General features: G+C 29.3%; 1 protein-coding gene and 1 long non-coding RNA gene across 2 annotated transcripts in view; one reads left to right on the top strand and one right to left on the bottom strand.

Moving 5' to 3' along the window:
• The window catches only part of LOC107453597 (fibroblast growth factor 8), a 90,752-nt gene that overhangs the window by 13,715 nt on the left and 52,174 nt on the right, over positions 1-24,863 (top strand). The gene's annotated exons all lie outside the window — the stretch shown is intronic.
• On the bottom strand, positions 7,263-11,549 carry LOC147804328 (uncharacterized). The gene is made up of 2 exons (XR_015429408.1): positions 8,930-11,549; positions 7,263-8,699 (listed from the first exon to the last, which is right to left on the bottom strand). It is a non-coding gene; the product is annotated as an uncharacterized LOC147804328 (long non-coding RNA).

Here is a 24,863-nt window from a genome sequence, read left to right as displayed (position 1 = left end):
TTATGTGAAAATGCGTCGCAATTTTTCTTAAAACGCGTTCAGTGTTAAATTATGCCCGTTCAAATAATGAAAATTAATAATTAAAGTCATTATTATTGAATTAAAATAAAAATTTTGAAGCAACGTTTTTTAATTGTTCTGAAAAGAATAAAGTAAATCTATTTTTGTCAGACCTAAAATGCAATGGGACATCACTTTCAAATATAAAACGGGGATAACTTTCGGTGGTGATAGAACATTATTAGCAAAGGGGATGAGCCTTCGTTTTTGGTCAGGGGAAAAAAACAAATTTTTTTTTCCTTTTAGTACAATTGAAGAATGTAGTTTATTTCATTATTTTTTTTTTATCTGTTACTTTGTAATAGATAGTTCCAAACTTCGTTTGTCGATAAAAGTTTTTTTTTAAAAAACTTCTATTTTTTTACGAAACAGCCTAATTCAATGGCCTTTAAAAAAATTTCTCTGGTGAAATTACCGTACAGGAATAACATTTCTGTCAAATAAAAGAAAGAAAAAAAAAGCATTATTCTGGTTAATAAAACCAAAATATTTGGTATTTAAAACATTCATTTATTAAATTTTTCTTTCTTATTATCTTTCTTTTCCATTCATATGGTAACAGTTTTCCGGAAATTCTGGTTTTCAAGATTATAGTTCTTATTATAACACACTTAGTAAAGAATACAAAATCGGAAAGAAAATTTATCCGAATAAATGGTTTTGATGCCATGCTTTAAGATATGATGATAAAATTATCAACTTTTATCGCATATTATAAAACCTTCTTTTATTGTTAATTTGATTGTTTTTCTTCCTTATTATCTTTCTTTCCCATTTATATGGTTACGGAAATTCTGGTTTCCAAAATTATAGTCCTTATTACTACACATTTAGAAAAGAATACAAAATTAGGAAGCGAATTTAACGAAATAAATGGTTTTTATGCCATGTCGATAAAATTACCAACTTTTATCACATATTATAAAACCATATTTTATTGTTAATTTTACAAAAATCAAAATCAATCTTTAGCAAAAATTACAGAGCTTTTAAAGTGTCAGAAATACCATAATCTGTTAGTTTTGGCCATACTTTTTTTCCTCGTTGTAGGAAATGAATAATGAGGTTACCTGTTATTTCAATGTCTTGTTTTTTCTGCTTTTAAAGAGCACGTGGACTTCTACTTTAATTCTTTTTCTCAAAATATTCGTTGGTATTATTTACGAAAAAAAAAGAAGTATTTATCTTTTCGATCATATTGGTTCTTCTAATTAGAACGATATTTCAAGTTAGCGAATTGGAAAGGGAAAAATAATTAATTACTGAGGACGCTGAAACGCTGTGAAGTTGGTCTGTCAAGCGATTTGTCGACCAGATAAAGACACATGGTCACCTAGAAAACTTTGTTCCTGTCAGTTGCGTAAACTAAAATAAGGTCATTTGTTTTTTTTTGCATCCATCCTTTTTACATTCAACGTCAAAAATTATATTAAGTAATCTTATTGATACGATCTGAAACAGTTGCAGAAATTGTTTCTGTTATTAACTTCTGTGTCCAACTTAATTCTGCCTGTTGATTAATTATATTCATTATTAATTGTTATACTGTACACTTAGTTATTGCCTGTTGTATTATACTATTATTAAACTGGTGCAAAACATACTTCGGTATGTTTTACTTATGATTACTTTTGTAAAACATAAAGTATGTTTAGTCTTTTAGGGTCGTAGAATTATTATATTTTGAGTCTATCTTAATTCTGTGATAATGATTGGTTTAAGTACAATATTTACAACCCATATTAATATTGATAGTTCTTTAATTTGAAAGTTCACTTTTTGTAGTTTTGTTTTTTAAGTTTTAATTTTCTCGCTTGATCGCATCAAAACTTTTGAAAGTTTTCAGTTTATAATTTTTTTTTGTTTTATTTAAACCATTTGAGGTATTTTGAATTATGCAAATATTTCAATGCGCATAGTCTTCCCGTTTTCATAATTCTTAAATTTTAATACTAATATTTATTTTATTTTAACAATTTAAGTTATTTTGAATTATGTAAAACAATTTACGTGCATAATTTTTTTTATGACTCATAAGTTTCTAAACATTATATTTTATTTTTTAATGGTAAGCTTTTTTAAGAACTTTATTTACTGAATGCGCCTTCAATTTTCAAAAAAAAAAAATGTAACGGCGTAATTTTTTTTAAAATTAATATTAATTAACATACAAAAGGAACTCTATTTTCATAAAAAAATCACCAAGTTGATAATTTTTTTTTAAATATGTAAGTTCGAAATGGCATTTACTAGCACGTCGTTAATTGTATAAATAAATAAATTATTGAAAATATAGGCTCTTGATCAGAAAAGCCTGAAAATTGATAAACAAAGCTCTGATTATAAGTTAAAAATTTACTGACATGATAATCTTCTTTGATTTCGTTTGAATTAGATTTTTTTAATGGCACTTTAAAATTTGTTTTTGACAGTAGATGTCGCAATTGATTTATTTTCAAAACTCGTGTGTTAAAAACCTGGCAATGTTTGCCGTGTCGTTTGTTGTAGAATTTTTCTTCCTCTACGGGAATCCTTTACTTTTTTCGTCATTCTTTTTCCCCCTACACCCTCTCCGTATCTTTCTTGAGTATATTTTATTCATTTTTTTCTTGTCTCTAAGAAAGATGAACGTACAGGTAAATATTCAAAACTGGCAAGTTGTGAGATATTCTTTTACGAATTCCTTTTGAAGTCGGAATAGTTCAAACGGATAGCTCTGCGAAATAAAAGGATTGTTTCTCTTGCATTAAAATTTAAACAATTGTGATCATTCTGTTGTACCAGTTCTTTTGTGTTCTCAATCGATTATAATAATCAGAAAGCGTTTCGGGATGTTCTAAATTCTTAATCGATTATAATAATCAGAAAAAGTTTCGGGATGTTCTAAATTGTTAATCGATTATAATAAGCAAGAAAAGTTTCCGAATGATCTAAATTCTTAATCGATTATAATAATCAGAAAGCTTTTCGGAATGTTCTAAATTCTTAGTCGATTATAATAATCAGAAAAGGTCTCGGAATGTTCTAAATTCTTAATCGATTATAATAATCAGAAAAAGTTTCGGAATGTTCCAAATTTATAAAGATTATAAATCAGTAGTTGATAATAAAATATTGTTTTTTTTTTTTTGTTTTGTTTTTTTCAAACTTTGAAATTTTTCGGACTATTGTTAAATATTGCATTCCACATAGCATTTATAAAATATTAAACATCTTTTTCACGAAATACGAAAATTTTTCGAAGGAATAATTTATTTGCGCTTGAATGTGTTAAAACCTGATACCTGTATTGGCTTTATGTCAGAGATCCATTAATGGATGGAATAACCATAGAATTATTTATATAGTGTCCAAATAACGAAGCACCATTCTTCATTTCTGAAAGATTTTTATTATTTGGCGCCTTTTTTTTCTTCATATTTCATTGAATTTATTAGGATCTGATACATGCATTAAATTTTACGGCACATTTTATGTTCGAAATGCATCGATAGATAACTGTATGAAATAACCGATCTCCCTTGGCACTTATAGAATGCCTGATCAATCTAGCATGCGTGGATACCATTTTGTTCATTGTCTTCCGGTTTAGTTTTTAGAGATATAAAGCCGTAACATATGTAACACCGCTTAAACAAAAATCATCACTGCTACACAAGTTTGAACAACAAGGTATCTTAATAATTTAGTTACCTGATTTTGACGTAAAGGTAAATGTTAAAATCCCCGCAACATTTTAACAATACATTATAACATTATAAAAAAAACAACGCCGTTGTTTTTTATATATGCTGTTATAAAGTTTAGTAGGAATGGACGCGTCTCTGCGCAATTAAAGACAGTCAACTGAATGACAAGATATCGCACTTGCGCTAGCGAATGCACCACGCTGTCGTGTTGCACAATGAACCATTACTTCATCTGAGCTGAACTTCAGACGACACTGACCAAAATGGAGCAACGCGTGTTGGGTGTCCTGCCGGTTAAAGTATTACAAAACCGCCAAGTGGGTGTCCTGACAGTTACGGATTAAAACCGTCAGGTATTTATGGCTTGCTCTGTACATATAAATGAAAAAAAGAAAAAAAAAAGTCTACTGGCGTATAAAATGTTCGTTTTTCTCAAAGTATTCATAAAATGTCGAAATATGAAGCACCATCCTTCATTTTCGAATGATTTTTTTTATTTATGTCTAGCGTTTGTGTATTAAAACTGTTGGATTGCAGATCAATGCACGCATTGGATTTTAACGCTCAATAAAATAGTTTTAACGCCAATAAAAACTAGAGTTTTCCATGTAGCCTACAACCATAAAAGAAAATGGTTGGTTGCTCTTCTTACTCATCTGATGGCATCTTGACGTCAAGAAGAATATTTAGAATTTCTGAGAGAGCTCAACTCATCTCATTTGAAAGTATGACAAATTTATAGAGCTTTGTTCACCCCTTTTTGCCAACGTTTTATTGAATACTTATTTATTCTTTCTGTTTTACAATCACTCTTTTAAATGCTTCTGTCTTGAGTTTTAAAAAGAAAGTCCAGAGGAATGGCTCGGAGAAAATGATTTCGACAAAGTAAAATATTTGAAACCTTTACTATTTTTTTAAAAAGTTTATATTTTCTTTTAGTGAAGAATTCCTTTTCATTTAACTTAAACGTAAAATTGATTTAGTGACGTAGCAATTTAATACAGCCACGTGATTTTACAGCATTTTTGCTGTATTTAATATTATTGGAGAAATGATTTCAATTTTGCGTGCTAATTCATTAATGTAATTTTTATTCTAATTGTGTAGCATGTCGTCTGCTTAGTATTTCAAATTTTTGATTTTATATAAAAAATGCATTGAAAAAAAAAAACTATCAAATTCTGTTGAAATGACTAAAGCTTTAAAGAAATTTTTAGCTCTTTTTTTCCATTTTATTAACGAAATTTTCTAACTAGGGAAAAAAAGAGAGCACCATTTCTTTCAGTAAACGATGCTATCAATTTATTGTTGGTATCGTTTTCAAAGTTTCATTTTTAAGCCTACATCTCTTCTTCCTTTAAAATATGTTTTACGAAATTTTTTTAGGTCAGAAAACGTAGTACTTTTATATTTTGTCAACAAATTTCAGGATATTTCTTACAGATAGGAAATGTTATGTTTTTCTTTAATTATTTTTTACCGTACTACGCACAGAAAAACATCGTTTTATTTAGTTCTCTCTTGTTATTATACCACTCTACATTGGCAAACGATTTAAAAAAGAGATTTCCAGAAATTTTCTCGTTTGCGAAATCGGCTTAAGGTAAATATTGGAAAGCAAGTCTTAAACCATTAGAATTTATTTTGTCTACGCAATAAAATTATCTCATGCTTTTTCTAACTCTTTTTTTTTTCTTTTCGTCTTAGTTGTATAAAATACTTTCTTCTTTATGATTAGCAGCTTGGTTCTGGTAGCGTCTATTGCAAGCTAACTTGGTAATTTAAATATAGTGAACAGTATTAGAAATGATGCAAGGTCAAGACAGACGAAAGTGAAAACAACTTTAAAACCATTATTTTCAGTTTCTATTTCGTCCCAGATTAAAGAAAGGCTACCGGTTAAATTAGGTGTGTCGCTTACCTGGGGAAAGGTACCGGCTTCGGCAACCAGAAATGCCGCCCTTTCACAAAACGCCCCCCTTTTTTTATTCGATTTGACTCGGTTGACAGCTTAAGTGGAATAGGGATTTTTTTTTTTTTGTACGGATTTAGATTACGGTTTTTTTTTTACTTCTTTTATTGAAAAAGAATATGCTACTTCGTGTTATACCAGCCATTTACAGGAAACTTTGTGGCTTAAGTACATAAAAAAATTAATTTGGAAGTTTACATTTGAAGAAATCCATTAGATTGGGTAAATTGCATGGAATAATGACATCATCATTTGGCTTTAATCGGAAGAAAAATTACTGCTGGGGAAGCTTAAAAAAAGGTACTTTTTGAAAAGATTAAACTAAGCATTTACAGAAAAGCCAAAACAAGGAAACATGTCTCTCATTTTATATTGCTTGTTTCTTGTATTCTTACAAGAATTTAAATGAATTATAGCATCAAATGCAATAACCTCTTTCTTTCTTTCATAAATAATTATATTTGCACTCCATTACAGAAAATATGTAATAAAATAGGTCATTATGAAAAACCACTGTTAGTCGAAGCAATGTTTCAATTTTAAACTTATTAATACTATCTGGCTGGGGAAAAAAAATTGACTGGGCTTTAAAATGGACAAATGTTAAAAAAAAAGTTATTAATTTTTTAAAAAAGTTCTAATTTGCTTAGAAAAATTGTCAATTCGCTGAGATTTTTATGCCAAGATAATAGTCATTAAAATAAATTTTGCTTATTTTTTATGAACCCAAACAATGCGACGTTGATCTTTCAACGGTTTATTTAATATTTTAGGACTGTATCAATAGTGACCTAAACACATTGAAAATGAGTAGACGTTAAACAAAGCCGGAAATAGGATCACGTGATATCAAATTCGGAAGAAGGCCAGGGCCCATCCAAAGCTGTTGCGTCATTGAGAAAGATTAGAATCAATGTATCATTAAGTAACTTATGAAATGTTAACTAAAAAAAATCGTCACAAATGTTTCTCTTTTTAACCTTAAATGTGTACTTACATTTCCTTTTTGGTTCCTTTTTTCCAGACGTTGAAATCTCGCCTATCTTTTTTTTCGACATCTTAGGAATTTATTATTCATTGTAGGATAAGGTGGAGGTAATAATATATCCTCTTCCTTTATTTGAGTACGATCCCTTAAGTTGGTTCTACAATTAGCAACGAGCATAATAGCATAATATATAACTACCCATCCTTTATTATAAATGTCGCCAATATATTTTTGAAAAAAAGACTTTTTCACCAGAAATACGCCGTAAATGCGGGGTAAAAAAGTGACACCCCGATACAGTGTACCAGAATCGTCATTTGTAGAAAAATACAATGGAATTTTGCACTTATCAAAAAATAATTCGATTTCTAAATTTCCTCGTTCTTCCAAAAGAAGGGTGGGAGGGTTGAAAGAAAAAAAAAAGAATGAAAGAAAAAGGTTGTGACACAGAAGACACAAGTTGGATGGATTAAATGGACTTTCAAAGGATGAAGACGTTTCTTTCCCTTTTATCAATCTTTATTCTTTGAGTGGCATGTTGAAGTCTTAATCCTTCCTCGAAATGGGGAGAGAGAAAATTATTCTTTTTTTTTTTTTTTTTTGGAGGGGAATGTAGCAGTCTTGTTATCGACTCAACTTGTAGGCACTTAATATTTTGCAGATTCCTTAAAAATCGGCATTTATTGGGCTGCACCCCTTTCCCCAGTTCTTTGTGGAAAAAGTATCACCGCAGAAAAATGTATAAGGAAGGGAGTCAAGCATTTTCTCAGAAAAAGAAGTTAAAGAAAGCCAACTTTTAAGGAATAGTTAAAATTTTCATTCAATTTTTCTTTTTGATATTTTTTACAATAAATTAACTGTAATAAACTATTTATTTATCTTCAATCCATCAGGTAGATTGAATAATGCAATTGTCCTTATTTTTGAGTAGTTTTTAATCATTGTTAGGGCACTAAATTTTAAAATGAAATTCAAAACCGAATTTAAAAAAATAAAAACAGCCTCATTTTTTTTTTTTTTAAATTTAGGCGCAGATAGTTAAAACTATGAATCAAAAATTACTGAAAAATAAGAATTTCCTGCATATTTTGCTGTTAATATCAGAAAAAAAATATTTATAAATTCGTATAGCCGAACTAAATTAGCTATGAATAATAACAATTCACGATTGATGTTTTGCTAATTGATGTGAAAATTAAAATTTAATTGTTATGCAATTGAGTTATTTCAATCGTTGCTATGAAGAATTTTAATGCACTTTTCTCCGAACGCTTTCAACTATTGCTCGGCAGGATCTGGATTGAATTCTAACTCTCAATTATTTCTGTAGATAAAAGTGATACAAATTTCATTAAGAGATTTTAATACAGTTTTTCTCTTTTAATTCTCTTAACTATTGCTACAAAGATTCTTGATACAGCTTTCTTTAGGGAATCTCAGTTATCACGATTAAAAATATTGATGCAGCTTTCTTTTAAAACTCTTTTAATTAGAAGATCTTGATACTGCTTTCTTTGGGTATTCTTAGTTATTACGATTGAAAACATTGATACAGTTTTCTCCCAAGATGATTTTAATTAAAAGATCTTGGCAACTTTCTTTTTGTATTTTCAGTTAGTATTATGATTGAAAACATTGATGCTGCTTTCTTTTCAGACGCTTTTAATTAAAAGATCTTAATTCAGCTTTCTTTTAGTCATTCTCAGCTATTACGATTGAAAACATTGATACTGCTTTCTTTTCAGACGCTTTTAATTTGAAGATCTAGATTCAACTTTCTATAGATATTCTTAGTTGTTACGATTGAAAACATTGATACGGCTTTCTCTTTAGACGCTTTTAATTGGAAGATCTTGATGCAGCTTCTTTTAGTCATACGATTGAAAACATTGGTACGGCTTTCTCTCTTGACGCTTTTAATTGGAAGATCTTGATGAAGCTTTTTTTAGTCATACGATTGAAAACATTGGTACGGCTTTCTCTCTTGACGCTTTTAATTGGAAGATCTTGATGCAACTTTTTTTAGTCATACGATTGAAAACATTGGTACGGTTTTCTCTCTTGACGCTTTTAATTGGAAGATCTTGATGCAGCTTCTTTTAGTCATACGATTGAAAACATTGGTACGGCTTTCTCTCTTGACGCTTTTAGTTGGAAGATCTTGATGCAGCTTTTTTTAGTCATACGATTGAAAACATTGGTACGGTTTTCTCTCTTGACGCTTTTAATTGGAAGATCTTGATGCAACTTTTTGTTAGTCATTCTCAGTTATCACGATTGAAAACATCGATACATCTTTCCCTCAAGAGGCTTTTAATTAGAGGACATTGCTTGAACCTCTTCTCAGGGCCTCTCAATTATAAGATCTTGTTAACATTTTCTTTGACGCTTCCACTTATTGCTAAATAAGATCTTAATACGATTTTCACTGGACGCTGTAAATTATCAATGTGAAAAAATTGAAACACCCTTTTTTCCCGAACACTTTCAATTAGATGATCTTGAACTTCTAATACAGAATCTTGATGTAACTTTTTGGGGATGCTCACTATTATTTAAAAGATGTTGATACAGCTTTCTCCGGACGTTCTCCTTTATTACAATAGAGCATCTTGGTACAAGCGTTCCCAGAACGCAAAACGAAATAAAGATCTTTCAGAAAGAAACCTGACAGCGCTTCCCTCTCAAATATTTATTCAATTCTGCTAGTTCTCCTTTCAGAATCAAGAATGTTCTTTCACTTTCTTAAGAAAAGACATACAACACTCCAACACACAAAACTCTTCATCAACATTACTGTTGAAATGCACTCCACATGCGACAAGAAGGGGGGTGGAAGGTGGAATCCCTCACGTAAGCCATCCCTCCCTCCCCTTTTCAATCCAACAATACGACCTTACGTGACAAATCCTTCAAATATACAGTAACCTGGTATTTAGCGTCCAGGTCCTCAAGGGCCTTAGGCCTCTTGAAATCTCGCCAACGCCTCATTCAAAACCTGTACAAAAGGGGTACGTTTTCCCTGTAAATGATGGATCGAGTAAGCAGAAATGCCACAAAAACCGTAAATTTCGTGGTAGCCTCTCACCTTCATGAAAAGGGGAAGCACAAAAGAAAAGAACCCGCCTTTCATGTCGCCGACGCGGAAGGTATGATTCCAGACATCACCCAAGTAGCTGTTCTCTGATAGTGAAACAACATTTCAGCGATTCGCATCTTCTAATAAGATTTCTCTGTAAAGAATAAAATATGGTGCTCTCAGAAGACCTAAATCCTGCTCAAATGAAGACATCAGTTATGGCGATGGGATAAGATATATATTTTTGTGAAATAAGATGTTCAGATTAAACGAAATCAAGATGTCAGTAGGCGTGTTTGGAGTAACAACATGTCCTGATGTGGAACACTTAATTTTCTCCTCTTTTGGACAGTGACACCTTAAGCGCATTCACGCGAATAATTATGACATGAACAAAGTTTCGATAATATGATTATTTTGGCAAACAAGAAAAATGTGTTTAATAGAAGTTTATATGCCTGCTTGTTGAAGCCTCTGTTGTTGCATGAAATAAAGTTTTTTTTCCTCCGAAATAACATGCTACTTTATTAATTGATGTGAGTTAGCAGTAATTCATGACTCTTATGTCCATGTTTAGATTATCGTTAGCCACTGATCTCTATGCTAACTCTGAAAATGTAGCCAGTGCTGTCTATGGTAACTCTGAAAATACAGCCTATGGCTAACTCTGAAAATACAGCCAGCACTCTCTTTGCTAGTTCTGAAAATGTAGTCAGCGCTGTTCAAGCTAAATCTGAAAATGTGGCCAATGTTCTCTATGCTATCTCTAAAAATATAGCCAGCTCTCTCTGTGCTAACTTTGAGTATGTAGCCAGTGATCTCTATGCTAATTCTGAAAATGGCTCAAAACATTAATATAAAGGAAAGCCACAGTTACATAAAAACAATAAAGTGCTTGTGATTTTTTTTTTAAAAAGCTAATTTATTAATATTTGAAAAGTCACTCTATCCTGCATTATCTGGTCTCGTGAAAATTAGCAAAAGTTGAGAATTATTCGTTGATTTTAAAAGTTATTTAAGAGAAAAAATCTCGCCACAGTTGAAATTTTAAAAATTTTTTATAACTTATTAAATATCTAAGTTATTTGTCCGTTCTGAAGCCTAGACAATTGTTTTTGTCAAGATGGGGTACATAGTTTAGAACTTTAGGCTTTATTTCAAGTTTAAGGCACTTAAACTGTAGCTTATTTATTTTTCTTTGCGAAAGAGTTTCGAAAAACTGTTAAGAATTATTAAGCTCATTTAAAAATTGCCAATTTGACAAGATTTTTCGTCTAAAAAGTAACTAAATAAACTAATTTTTATAGGAAATTATTAATAACAATCTTCAATTAAATTTAATTGTATTATGAATGATTTTCAATCAAAAGTTGGTGAGCTATTTTGAAAGCGATTAATGATAAAATGGATTGTTGTACTAATAATATTCACGGTAATAATCTTCTACTGAATTAATAATAAGCTTTTTTTTAATAATAATATATTGGTAAAAAAAAAAATTTCGTTTATTTTTTGCTTATAAAATAAATGTATGCCAATCGTTTTCACGCCGACAATCTTCCGAAGAATTGGGAATGATTTTAATTTAAAAATTCAATTAAAAAGCTATTTTTAATAGCAATCTGCCATAAAATAAATTAATGCTAATCATATTCTCGTTTGCAATCTTCAGCTGAATGATAATTAATTTACTACTAAAGTATTTTTTATAACAATTCACTATAAAACGAATTAATGCCTATTTTGTTTCATAACGATTCCCTATAAAACTAATGAATGCCTATTTTGTTTCTTAACGATTCCCTATAAATAATGCCTATTTTGTTTATAGCGATTCACTATAAAACTAATTAATGCCTATTTTGTTTCATAACGATTCACTATAAAACTAATTAATGCCTATTTTGTTTATAGCGATTCACTATATAAGTAATTAATGCCTATTTTGTTTTATAACGATTCATAATAAAACTAATTAATGCCTATTTTGTTTTATAACGATTCCCTATAAAACGATTTAATGCCTATTTTATTTTAAGAAATTTTACAAAATGAATGTAAAAATAATTTTAAGTTATAAACTGTTAATAGTTTAGTTATAACTTATGGACTCGGGATGTTTCTTTCAGTTTAATTGTGCATTATTAGTTTGGCGATGCTTTTTGCGGTGGCGGTTACTCGCCATTCCCTTTTCTGGATTGACCTAAAAAGACAGGAATTAAAAATATCTATGATATGCAACTTGCATCATTTCTCGCCAGCACATCCACAAATTTAGCATTCTTCCAGACATTCTGGCGTCTGGACGGGCTACTGTCGCCACGGGACAGAAATAAATAAAGCACTATCCACGGACATGAATCCAGTACGTGCGACAACTGTATCTTATGGTGGGAATAAAAAAAGAGAAAGAAAAAAAAAAGAATTAAACAATAAGAGGCGAGTATGAATATCGCTATTTTGTGAAAGAAGAGAATAAAAATTCTTATCCGAAAACTTCAGATAAGGCAAATGTGAAGGATGCTGCAGAGGAAAGGGAGGAAAAAAAAAGTTCCTGAATTATATCCGTGAATTTAATCTTGTGTTTAGTTTCTGGAGGAGGGGTGCTCGTACGGAATTGTTCCTTTGAAGTAGAGTATTCTGTTTTTATCACAAAAGAACGTACAAGCAGTTACATTCCTCATTTTTCTGTTCCTGATCTTGGAAAACAAATAGAATCCGGGTATTCTTTGATAGGTTGGTTATGATTTGATTTGTGTACATCTTCTTTGGATTTTCCGTAGGATAGAATCCGGAATGGATTGGTTTTCAACTCTAGCTTCTAATCTCAGAGTATTAAATTGATTCTCCCTTAATACAATTGGTTATAATGGTCCACTATATGATAGAAATTTGCAATGGATTGAATTTAAACTCTAGCTTCTAATCGAAAAAAATTAATTAAATTTTGCTCACTTGCCGTAATTGATTATGATTGTCCAGGTTATGATAGATATCTGGGATGGATTAGATTTAAACTTTCACTTCTAATCGCTGAATATTAGATTAATTCTGCTCCCTTGGAATATGATAGAAATCTGGAATGGATTAGATTTAAACTTTCCCTTCTAATCGCTGAATATTAGATTAATTCTGCTTCCTTGGAATATGATAGAAATCTGGAATGGATTAGATTTAAACTTTACCTTCTAATCGCTGAATATTAGATTAATTCTGCTCCCTTGGAATATGATAGAAATCTGGAATGGATTAGATTTAAACTTTACCTTCTAATCGCTGAATATTAGATTAATTCTTCTCTTTTGTTGCAATTAGATGTAATTGTCCAGGATATGATAGAAATCTGGAATGGATTAGTTTTCAAAATTTAATTTTCTATATGAATTAGTATTTTCCCCCCCTCTAAACATAACATAACACAATTAACGAGTAATCTTTTAAAATTTTGAAGAGGATAGTATACGTTTCTAAAATCATAAAATTATTTTGAAATACTAAGCAATTTCTGTTCTTTTGAAAATAGAACGTCGTCATTTAAAGTGCATTATCATTATCATAACCTACGTTATTTAAAAGCATAGTTTATGCCTTTTATTAGTAATTCCATTAAGAAATATTTTAACTATTTATTAAAAAATTTATTTTTCGAACCCTGGTATTATCAAACTATTTCTAAAATAATAACATAATGATAATAGCATTATATTCTTTCGTGGAATGACTTTGAATTTTATAAAATTTATTTATAGTTTAACTGTCGTCAAATATATTTTTATAAATTATTTTAAGTCTATTTTTTGCCTTGGTATTTTTAAAATATTTAACTATTTTATAGTTGCCTTAGTTTTAATGATAGCTCTGGTAATATAATTTAGTTTATTTTTAATGAGTAAACATTTTCCAAACATTTCCTATATCAATGGATTATAATTTTAGATTAGAATCTTTCTAACAGTTATGAATGAAGAATATCATTAACTTTTTGTTAAAGCTATTGAAATTTTGTTTAAGAATTTGTTCTGATCTCCGTTTATGATTATCACTGCATTAATGATATATTTTTGTATAACCTCAACTTATGAAATTAAAAAAGAATAAATTATTTTCGTTAAGGCTAAGCGAATAGATCATTCACTCGAAAACTTGTTGTAATTTTAGATTTACAATTTAATAATTACTATTTGTATTGCTGAGATATTTAATAAACGGCTTAAAATTTTAAAATTGCATGTTTTTTAAAACTCTAATTCAATTTATACCAAGAGATAATTCTATTTTTCAAAACTATTTTAAGGAATTGTTTGTTTATATTTTTTTCTCAATATTGTATGATCATAAAATCTTTATAATGACAGAGTTTAAACTATTGTTCGCTTAGAATTGATGTTTAATGGGAATAGAGTAACGTTAGAGAGATCTTTAATTTAAAATTATTTATATTAAAAAAATTTGATTTTTTTAAAAAAATCTTTTCCTCAAAATATTTGTGAAATGATTTATTTTTTAATGTAAATTTTTGTTTTTACTTTAAAGATACATTATTAGCAAAATAAATAAACCAAACTTTGAAAATAGCAATTTTATGCATAAAATAGATAATAGAAGTATATCAAATTTTACTAGGTTGAATATATAGTTGAATGAAATATTATGTAATTAAATAAAATATATAATTAAGTAAAATAAAAAAAATGGCAAATTTATGAGATAAAATTAATAATTCAACTAAATAGGAGAATAGCAACTTATTCCAAATAAACAATTAAATAAAATATATAAAAGAATATCATTGCATAGTACGAATAATTAAATATAGAAAAAACAGCAATTGTACTAGACAAACAGAAAATTGAATGAAATAGAAAAACTACAAAATCTAATACGAATTAATTTTTAAATTAATTAAATATACGAATACTAATACGAATTAATTAAATCTTCCGAATTAATTTTTGAATTATGCTTAATATCTAGTTAATTAAAATAGAAAATAGTAAAGTTATGAAATTAAGTCAATTAAAGTTATGAAATTCAATTAAATAAAGTAGCAATTTCATTTGCTAAAACAAATAATTAAATAAAATATGTAATAAAATAAAATGGAAAAATAGCAAGTTTGAGATAATGTTAATAAATCAATAAAATAAAACAGCAAGTTCCTTTGCTAAAATAAATAATTAAGTAAAATATATAATTGAATTAAAACGAAAAATAACAAATTTATGAGATAAAATTAATAATTCAATAAAACGGTAAAATAACAATTTATTCAAAATAAATAATGAAATAAAATATATATAAAAAAAATTGTCATTGTTTAGTAATAAATATAGAAAAAAAACAGCAAATATACTAGACAAACAAAAAATGAAATGAAATAGAAATACAGCAAAATCTAATACAAATATCTTCCAAATTAATGTTTAAATAATGCCTGAATAAGGAAATTGATTTTAATCTCTTCCAATTGTTTCCAAACTCGGGGCATGAACCTCATATTTCACGCCGCAGCACTGAAGTTTGTTCAGCTTTTTCCTGAAACTAAATTGGAAAGTTAAACTATTAACACAAAAGAACAATTTTTATCTCAAAACCTTGAACTGCGGTGATTGTCTGTTGTAAAAATGTTTCGCCTGAAAGTGTAAACACAGCTGTTTTTTCCAAAACAAACTATGAGTCCTACTTTGTAGCCATCATCATCAGATACCGATGACTACTCATCGTTGATGGACATTTTTCTAATAAAATTACACTCACTTGGCGAGATTTTATGAATGATTTGAGGAACCGATGTTTTCTAATCGATCGATATCGCGCGTATTTCACGGAGCTCTTTACTTTTAATGTGGGAAAAAAGTATAAAGGAAATCAAGAGCTTATTAAATGATTAAGATAAACGTTGAACATCGTCGATGTTAGTTTTTTTTATGACTTTCTCATGCCTGTTAAAAATATTCGGTTGAACTTTTGTACTATTGAACCAGCAACAATCTTGATACAACATTTTTCGGTGGCAACGAAAACGAAATAAGTTTAAAAAATTAATTAATTCAGCAGTCTATAAATAAAGAGAAACTTCGAAATAAAAATATGTTTTCTATATGGGCTCCTGATATCATCTATTCCTTAAAGTCACTTAACATTTTATTCTGAAACGAATTTTTAAAAAATTCTGAAATTGTAATTGATGGATTTGATATTTTGAAAAGTTTTCAGTCAAATTTTTATTCGAATATAAATGATACAATTTTGAATAACTAAATTACAATTCAGAAATTATTCCAAATAGAGTGCGGCCGATGAGCAGTGCTGACCACATTGTTACCATCATGCCGTATGTACTAGCATTGTACGGTTTTGATTAGAAAACTTTCAGTTCCAAAACTGCAATTATCAGATTTAATTTTATTTTACTATATTTATACAAAATAAGTTATGGTATTTAATCTCTATCTCTATCTTACCATATTTACAAAAATTTTGGATATTTAACATATTTTTTAATAAAATTTTTATTTATTAAAAAATAACCTCTACCACAAAATATTTCAATTTGAATAATCTAACTTCGAAATTGATATTATCGTGATTTATATGACCATAATCATAGAAATTCATGTTATTTAAGATAAATTTCAGTCGAACTTGTATTCATGTACGAGACTTGTATGAGAGAATACTATAATTTCGATTAGCTATTTTACAATTCTGAAATTAAATCGCGATGTTCAGATTTATTTTTTCCAACCATATTCACGAAAAGTTAACGGATATTTATATAAATTTCAGAAAAATCGTTAAGTACGAGACTTGTATAAGAAAAAAATACACTCTCGATTAACTGACTTTTGTAAATTGAAATTATAGGGTTTTATTTTTTCGTGCTTCTGTAATTTTCAGTCAAAACTTTATTTGAGTACAAGAGAATAAATATATAATCCCGATTAGCTAACTTACTAGAGCAACAAGATGTAGGTCAATATACGAACCCAAGTGTTGCTGTTGCAAAGATAAAACTTATGTTTACTTTAAGTTAGAGGGAGAAAGTTTTAAGATACCGTCTGCAAACAATAATAATACCTGAATAAAAATTTCTTTTGACATTCTTTTCTACATCAAGTCTGCTAGATGATAGAAAAATATTATTTCTGAAACAAGAAGATAAAATAAAAAAATTTTACTTGATAAAATATTTCGCACGAATAGAGTCTATTGTTTTACCTTTGCCTCGTCTGTATGAAGTTGGCAGTCTGTATGCATTATTTCTATTCAAATACAACCATCTCGATTCTTTCTGTAGTAAAAAAGTTAAGTGTAGAGAACTATCAAGGCTAAATCATGTTGCATAATGGAGCTTAAATGTTTTTTTCTTGTTAACTAAGCGTGATATGTTAAAAGTACATGATTTAAAACTGTTTATTCTTTTATGCATGGAATTTCTTAATAGAATGAAAAATATTCTTTAAAGTATGTTCTGCGTTTGGATAATCTAACGTGTTCAAAATATAAGAATTTTTTTTAAAAATTTGGGTCATACTAAAAATTTTTAATTGTGTTAGAGTTAGAACGATATTTTAGGTTCGAATTTCAACGATATAGTATTTCAATGTAAATCAAATTTTACATTGAATAATAATATCGTTAATATGATTTAAAATTTTTATTACTTTAAACCCTAAATTATTGTTGAACTTGAACTAAATTTATAGGATTTAGAACGGTATTGCAATATTTTTTTTTTTAATTAACGTAATTCAAGTTTTTAGCAATTGAAAAGATTATTTTAAGTAAACAATATTATGGATCGACTTAATGCCAATTTAAAATATAATAAATAAGCGGTATTATGAGTCAAGGCATATTTTAAATTTAAACGATAAATGAACTAACCATACAATGAATAGATTAATTAAAATACTTAATTTAAATAAGAGAATTATAAATCAATGATATTGCGAGTTCATTTGTTACAATTTTTTGAACAAATTAAGAGACAAATGTCAAAATGTTAATCGTAATATCGTTATAATAAATAAACAATATTATGAGTCAACTCATTGCAATTTTAAAAAATTTAAATGATACATGAATGAAATATTTGATATCCACTCAATCCAATTTTTTAACAACTAAAAATATATGTTAACTATAAATGAACAATATGAGTCAAATCAATACAATTATTTAACAATTTAAATGGTAAGTGAAGTATAAATGAACGATATTTTAAAGCACTTCGATACAATATTTTAACAATTGAGCTATATTATGAATCAATGTTCACCAAATTTTTAACTAGCAATGTAACGAATAGTGATTTGTCCGAATGTTCAGCTGTCGAATTATCTATTAAAATATCTGAATTATATATTATAATAATATCAGACCGAGCATTCGGCAAAAGGGCCGAATATTCGTTACATCACCATTTTTAACCATTTAAACGAAATATAAATGTATTTATTTATTTAAAGATAAAACATTTGAAGACGTGAAAGTCAAAAAGGAGTTCTATCTTCTAAGAACTGCGACATAATTGTTATTTTAATTGATTAGACGTAATTGTGTTCAATATTTAAGACGTTTATGCAATATATGGTAACCGCTCCTGCAGGCTTTCCTCCCATACGATTGCCCCTATTGTCAACCGCAATCGACCGCACCTCGCCACATACCTTATAATCTGATTATACTGCTGTAGCTTTAGGCGCCCTAAACACTATAAATATATAGAAACTACAATTACACAGATTAACAACTTATCAATATATCGATCAAGTTTAGAGGGACCATAACCTATTTATTTCCTTTCTCTTTTTACTTCCCTCTAAATTTCAATATTTAAACGAATTGCTGAGACTGTTTTTCCGTCGTAATATGAAATGATGCTGTTTTGCGAATATGCTATTTTTATAACTGCTGTAACTTTGCAACTGTTACTCTGGACTGTTAGGTCAAGTAAAGACAGCGAAATAAAGCCAATCTTTTGAAATTCGATTCTCTCTAAGCTTCTTTTGAAAATGGCGCTAAACGTCAGTATGGAGAAAAGCCACAATTTTGTGAAAATGTAAAGCGTTTGTGGTTTAATTTTTAAATATTTAAAAACTTACTCCAATGCTACATTACTTGGAGTCATAAAAATTTGCAAAAACTGAAAATTAGGCAGTGATTTTGATACTTTTCTTCTGGGGGGGGGGAATATCGCCAAATTGGCGAATTTTTAAAAAAATGTATAATAACTTTTAAAATATTTACATTATTTGTCTGTTTTAAAGTCCAGATAATTCTTCCCAGCAGGATTATATATATAGTTTAAAATCATCTCATTGTTTCAAGTGTAAGGCCCTTAAACTGTGGCTTTTTTTATTTTACTTGGTGACGGAGCTTATATATTTAATTCCGTGCTTACAAAGTAAAAATGATGTTTTGTACATTGCAATATCTATCCCTTTATTCAAAATACTTTCCCGAATACATTTGTTTCTCGTTTGATTCCTAGATTATTATTACTTTTTTTTTAATATAGTTATATAGTATAGAGTTTAGAGAAATATCGTTATTTTATTAATATTGCCGTAATGACAAATTACAGCAATGTGATCAGTGCGAACCGGGAGCAGAATTTGTATCAACCAGCTACCGCTAGGATTCGAACCTATGTCCCGCATTTGATGGCAAATGCTCTATCCCTTGAGCCACTGCGACTCATTGTAAAAATATTGTGAATTATGAAAATTGGAGAAATATTACAATCTATTTCAGTATTGTATATTTCAAAAACAACAGTAGTTTCTATTACTTTTAATACTGATTTCTTCTAACTAAAAAGAAGAAGAAAAAAAAAACATTTATACTTTTTCATGAAACTGTTTTAAATACATCGAATTATTTATAAAGAAATTAAAAAAATAAGGCAAGCAGCACTCAACAACTAAATACGACCGAAAACTTAAGTTCCTCTTTAGTTTAGCCTCCCCCAACAATTAGAGAAGTGCGCGCAGACGAAAATGAAATAAAAAAGAATAAAAGATGATTCTAATAGAGCAAAAGAAATCAACAAATAAAACAAAAAGGGTATCCCACCTTTTTAGCCTGAGTTAAAACGGCGCGCGTAGTAATTACTGCATCGCTTTTATGTATCCGATGCAACTTGTTTTCCTCTCTGATAGATATCTATCTAGTCAGATAACCCGCATCCAGAAGCACCCGATTCCTCTTCCTCCATCGCCCAAATACATTTCCACATTTTAAGTCAATTAATAATTATACAATTCGTTTTCCGAGAATCTCAAGTCCGGGTTCGTTTTGTTTGGACGGTTTTTATTATTTTATAGAGATGGGTGACATGGTGCGTAAATCTTATTTTTAAAGTTGTAGTGTTTTTAAGAGCTTATGAAGGAAAGAAAAATGTGTGCTCATGGAGTTAATGGTGTACTATTGTATAAATTATTTGTTGTTAAGAGTTAATTTACGATCTGTTAACCGTTTTTGATGTTTGAAAAATTCATAACGAAAATAATAAATTTCGAAATAAGTGTTGAAAAGTAAATAAAATGTTTTATGGTTATATTTTATTGGTAATATTTTTGTTATCGAAGTTTTAAATTTTTTTTGACGTGTTTTTCTTATAGAAACAAAACAGATATTAGTATTAAGGAAAAAACTTATAGGGAGCATCTATAGTTCGTTAACAGATTTGTAGAAGAAGAAAAAAAAAACATTTTAGGGTTTATTATTTAGGGGTTTATTAGATTTTTATTTTACTTTAATTTTTATTAGTTTTTATTTTATTTTAATGTTTAGGTTTTTCTCTTGGTAATTTCGTAATTTATTAAGATTTTTGCAGAATTTTTGTATAAATACACTGTTAAAAACTAGGTATCGCATCGCATCATAACGTGGTTCAACTTTAGAGAAAATATGGTTCAATTTAAAACATTAATTATGGTTGTAGTAAATTTAAACCGAACTCGTATTTTGATTCCATGTATAGATATTCTGATTCAAATTTGAATCTCTTTTTCGAAGAGAGTATAACAGCACTGTTATATTCATTAAATATTATCAATCATTACAATTTTGATGATAAAACAGCTATAAACAACTATCAGATTATCCAAAAAGTGCTGAAATACTGATTCAATAAAAAGGCAAATGTTTAAAACACAGTTAAGAATTTAATGATTCGGGCGTCAATTTCTTCTCTAAAAATTTAAAAAAAATAAAATAATTCTTTTATTTGAGAAGTTATTTATAAATGAATTCAAGATTTCATTTATTTTTACTTCATATAAGAAAGTAAATAAATAAACTCTTATCATTCTTGTATTTCACAATAGATTCATAAATTAGATATAAATTCAAAACGTGATAGCTTTTTTTTTCTTTACTTAAATAAAAAGCAAATTAAAAAAATATATATAATAATAAATTACAGGAGCTGCGTCTCTATCTTACACTCGAGCCAATCATACTTGTGAAACAAGGACGTACATATTGTTGCCGCATATGCGATGCTAATGCAACAAACCTAAACCGTTATTAAGAGCAATAAGTGTCAATGCCTGACACAAAACTCATTAATAACTTGCATCTTTCCTTTCCCGCGTCAAGTGTAGGACAAAGCGTGTCGTTGTTTCCGCTGTAATATTGACAGAGAAGATCTTATAGCTTTTGCTACTCTTTAACGTTAAAATAAATTCCAGTATAATTAGTCAACAATTACAGTGTCATGTTACCGGCGCGTGCCACATGTTAAACACCCCCCCCCCCTGCCAGGTATATCAGAATAATATTCATTTAATAGCTCTAACCACGGGTATGATATTCTCGAAACAATTAAGTCGGGATGCACGCAGTTATGCTGTAAATCTCCCTTCAACTTGCGTTTTTATTGTGAGTTTTTATCTGGCGGGCAATTTGGCGTCATAAAGTTTTTCCTCTTATTTAGATGAAATAATTATTTACATAATGATGAAATGAAATTTATGCACTTGGCGATAGCTTTGAATAATTTTGTTTCACATTATGCAATGTGTTTGTTTAAGCTTTGTTAACTTTTTTTATTTATTCTTTTTCGTTGGAGATGTGTTTAATTTAATTGTTGAGAATTTGCTTTTTCTGTATTGGTTAGCAATCTTCAGATTAATTGAATGTTATTGTTTTCTTTAAAATTGGCCTTAGCTTGAATGGGGATTAAAATTTAAGAGGTATCTATGTATGAAAAAAAGTGTTAAATTGACTGTCTCAAGCCTTTCTTGAGACGTGGTTTAAATATTCATTTATTCAATGGAATCCTCTTGTCCTTGGTAGTAAGTAATGAAATAAAATTTTAACGTTTACGATTTCATTTATATTCGTTATAAAAAATTTAGCTTCTTTTATTTTTATACCTCTGTACATTTTTATACTCTTTATATATTTTTACTTGGCAATTAAATTTGAAGTGAACGATGTTATTGGTTAACAAGCTTCAAAATTATTCTAATCCTATAAAAAAATGTTAAAAAAAATTTCTTCTTATTGTTCGAAAGGAGCTTCGTTCCTTGGAAAAATAAATGGAGTATGACAGATATCAGTAAAAGTAATAACAACACTAAGTTTATAATCAATCAGTTTCACAGCAGGGCTATTTTCTCTTTTTTTTTCGATTGGTGTTAAGTGATGCTCGATGACGTTGATTTCTTGCAACTCATATGAAATACCTGGAAAATAGATCACTTGTTGCATCTATCAATGCATTGGAGTTTGTTTAGTTTTGGAGACCTTAAACGAACAGTTTTTAAAGCCATGCGTGGGCTACTTACTTATTATATCTTTCTCAAAAATCTAATTTTTTTTTTGTTCTTAATTATTATTTTAAGAGATAGAATTGTGGACCCTTTGAAAATCTAATCAGATTTACGAAATAATGTTTCATTAATTGGGTGGCGGTTATTTTTTTATTGTACAAACTCATAAATACATCTAACGAATATATTTTTATAAAGAGATTGTGAAAATTAATTTGTATTTAATTACTAAACAAGGCTCTTAAATTTTTGTACCTGATACTGTTGAATTGAACTTTGGTTTCAAAGACTTAAAAAATTTATTTGTACAGGTGCAAATTTTTACACGGAGGCGGATTAATATAGCATTTTCTTTATTTTTTTATGCGAACTAATAAATCTTTAAATTTTTTTCACTGTAAAAAATTCCGTATCAAATTACGATAAAAAGTACCGGAGCCGTAGTTGCTCAATGGGGTGAGTGCCCGCCTTCCGATGAGATGAACGGGGTTCGAATCCTAACGATGGCTGGTCGATACGAATTCACTCCCTTCGACTCGCACCGACCACAGTGCTGACGAAAAATTCTCTCAGTGGTAGACGGATCATAGGTTAGAGTGCCATTGCCATCAAGCAAACCGAATGAGGTTTTCATGGTTTTCAACTCCATGTAACGCAAATGCGGGTTGAATCCATGCTTCGTGAGGATTATTTCATGAAACTAACCCGCATTTGCGTTACATGCAAAGAAAAACTATGAATTCTCACGGTTAGTCTGACAGCAAGAGGACTCTAGCCCTTGGTCCGTCTACCTCTGGATATATTTTACGTCAGCATTATGGTCGATGCGAGCCAGGTTCAGAATTCATATGCACCAGCTATCGCTGGATTTCGAATCTATTTTACCTCCACTTATTCTATCTAAAAACAAATTATATCAAAATTTTATAATATATGTCATTAAATATTATTAATAATGTAATATAATTATATTATTATATATTAAATATTATATCAAAATATTATAAATTTATTTGAGGAAGATACAAACCCTCATTACTTCAGATATTAGCCGGGTGCTGGGTAGTGATACCATTCCCAAACCACGTAGCAAATCTGATTAATGGGTTAAAAGCTATTAAAAAAAGCGAATTATTTTTACACCTTTCATCAAATTAAGATAATAACGAATTAAATTGCAATCTTTTATTTAGCTTATCTATTTAATAAAATACCCTATAAAGATTTCGAAGAAGAAGAAGAAGAAAAAAAGTTTGTGGTGACGAAATCCATTGCCAAAACAAGAGGAGTATTTAAACGCTAAAATGTGGTTTTCAACAATATTAAATGATAAATATTTATTTTCAATTTAACCCTTGTAAAATAGAGAAGTGAGAGATGATAAATAAAGCGAGTATATTTACAATTTTGTCAACTGTAATCTCTATCAGAAGAAGAGATAAGAAGAAGCTCTTTTGAAGCGATCTGTTGTTGACAATCATTATCACTTTTTTTTGCTCTGGAAAGACCCTTTTTGCATTACATAATAATAATCGAAACCTTTTCCCTGACCATTCATTCATTCGATGAAGCAATCGATTATTGTTGAAGAGAATAGAACACAATAGATTCGGAAATCTTCGCTGCAGGGGGTACATATTTTGTTATCCAGGAAAACTTTTAAAAGCAACATGTTGATTTTTGTTACCTCTTCTTTTTCATTATTAGGTTTTGTTAATAATTGTATTTTTTTTTTCTTTTGCTTTGTTCTATTGAAAAGATAGCAACAAGTATATCGATTGCCTTGATCAATTTTTCTTCTTTTTCCGTATTGACTCAATTTGGGATACTTGCGCTAATACCATGTGTGTTTTATTTTATTTCATAACCATCGTTGAACAGCCAACCCAATTTTGGGTTTAGGACTACTAACGTAGCCTTGTCATTTTGAACCCGATCCAGAAGACAAGGGAACTCCTGGATCAAGTATGGGTAGAAATTTGCCTCCGTGGAGGACTTTTTAATGGAATTAACCCGCATTTCCGTTATATGGAGAGGAAAACCCTGAAACTTCTGACGGCAAGGGGACTCTAACCCATGATTTGTCTACCACTGAGGATATTTTTACGTCAGCACTGTGATCGGTGTGAGCCGGGTGCGGAATTCGTATTGACCAGCCATCGCTGGGATTCGAACCTTGTTCGTCTCATTGGACGGCGAACTCTCTTTTCCCTGAGCCACAACGGCTCAATACCGTGTGTTTATTATTTGCTTCTGTTCTACTTAGCGTTTTAATATATCCTGT

Source organism: Parasteatoda tepidariorum, chromosome 9 (genome assembly GCF_982258835.1).
Source record: "Parasteatoda tepidariorum strain Cologne lab strain chromosome 9, Ptep-v5.0, whole genome shotgun sequence".
NCBI lineage: Eukaryota > Metazoa > Arthropoda > Arachnida > Araneae > Theridiidae > Parasteatoda > Parasteatoda tepidariorum.
This window is presented reverse-complemented; position numbering and strand designations above follow the sequence as displayed.